Here is a 2281-nt window from a genome sequence, read left to right as displayed (position 1 = left end):
TCTCTGTTATAAATGAGTAATTCTTATAATAAGAAAGAGAGAATCTACTGTAAGATTAATAAACTTTATTATAAGTATTAAGATAATTATACAATATTAAGTTGAAATTCTACAGTGAAATGATGAAGAAGAGTTCAAAAGTCAAGAACTTAAGATCTACTATCAGAGTAAAGAAATAATGTATGAAATGACTATATCTGATACATCATAATTAAATAACTCAGTAGAACATGTGAATTAAATAGTTACAGAAAAGATATGAAGTCTACTATTTAATAGTGAATTAGAAAGAGAACTTTGAGATAAAGCAATACAAGCTGTAATTATGATAATTAACACATTCTCAATATTAATAAAGATATTTAAATGTAAGAAAGAAACATCACTTATATCTTTTAAAGTGTGAACTGAGATGCAATCTTCTGTTCATTGAATATGAAGATGAGAATGCAAGATCTATAAGAAGAATTTGAAAGTATTGAATAAACTTATGAATAGAACTGATAACAAGAAATAACAGCTGATTGAATATCAAGAATTATATCAATATCATATGTGAGATTCTATTATATGTTGTCTTGAGATTGTATAAGATATCATATTTAATGAAGCTCTTAATATGAGTGTAAATACATCTGTAAATACAGTGAGAGAATTCAATGAATTGTCTAATAAATTGAATATTCTGAATATCAGAGAGAAATAACAGTACTGCTTACTATAATATCTAGCAAAGAAAAAGTCAGATACTTTAAAGATAATTATCAATAAGAACTTAAAGAGTGTAATTGATTCAATCTATCTTCTAGATAATAAGACACAGCTTATTATGAATGAAGAGTCTGAAGACTCTGTTAATAAGAATAATTCTATTCTAAATATTCTGACAGACTGATTAACTATGCTGATAGAAGTCAAGAGAAGCTCAGACTGAGACTATTAACATAAGATAATGAAAAAGAAGATTAAGATATTTGAATAGAAGAAGACATATATTATTATTGAGAAGATCTCAGAAATGAATATTCTTATAGATAAATGAGTATATGATCAGAAATTCAATAATAAGAGAGAAATTATTCACTTTAGAGCTCACTGAGTGATTAGAGAGTTCTTGCAACAGCAGAGTATTTATTATATGAGATTATATACTGCAGTGGTATCAGGGCCTACATTACATAGTCTATTCACTATATCAACTATCAAAGAATGAAAGATTAAATTGATTGACTATGTATCCGCATTTTTGAATAATATACTATCACAGAATGAGATGATCTATATGCAACTGCTTACAGATGTAAAGCACAGTAGAGAGAACTTGATAAGACTACTCTATCAGAGTCTATATAAAATGAAGCAAGCTGTGAGAGTATAATATTTCCTAGCAACAGAATATCTCATCACATTAAGATTTAAGATATCATCTTATGATGATGAATTTTTATATCACTCTGTTCATAAGATCTATCTGACATTGTATATTGATGATTATCAGATGACAGAATCTTAAGAACAGTAATTAGACTGAGTATTAAGAGAGATTACAAAGAGATTTGAGACAAAGAATATTAAAGAGATTAAGTCATATCTTAAAATAAAGATTAAATATCAGAGAAATAATAATCTAGTAATTACACAGAGTTGTTATATTAAGAAGATTTTGAAGATTTTGATATAAATAAGATGAATTCTGCAGAGATCTTAATAATAATAGATATATAACTGAAGTTTTCATCTGATGAGAATGATAAATTGAATAATAACTTTACAGCTATAAGATATTATCAAGAATTGAGATTATTACAGTATTTAATCTTAAGCAGCTAATCAGATCTGGCATTCACAGTCAACTATCTCTCACATTTTAACTCATATTTATACAAAGCATGTTGAGCAGCATTGAAGCATGTTCTATATTATATTAAGAAGATGAAAAATCATAACATATTATATAGAAAGAAGATCAGTGATATAAGTCTGAGTTCTATAATATACTGTGATTCAGACTGAGCAGAGGTGAATTCTTAATACAAATTGACTACTGACTATATTATATTAATTAATGAGTCACTGATCTTATAACAGTTGCAGAGACAGACATCTATTATTAAATTAATCACAGAAGCTGAATATATTGCAGCTAGTGAAACAGCTTGTAAGATAATCTGATTAAATAATATATTATATAATACTGAGTTGATGAATGATGAAAAAGTGAAAATATACTCACATCTATAAGTTGATAATAAGAGAGCAATTAATCTAGTAAAGAAGAAAT

The sequence above is a fragment of the Blastomyces gilchristii genome (genome assembly GCF_000003855.2).
Source record: "Blastomyces gilchristii SLH14081 genomic scaffold supercont1.3, whole genome shotgun sequence".
Classification (NCBI taxonomy): Eukaryota; Fungi; Ascomycota; class Eurotiomycetes; order Onygenales; family Ajellomycetaceae; genus Blastomyces; species Blastomyces gilchristii.
Note: the sequence above shows the minus strand (reverse complement) of the source record.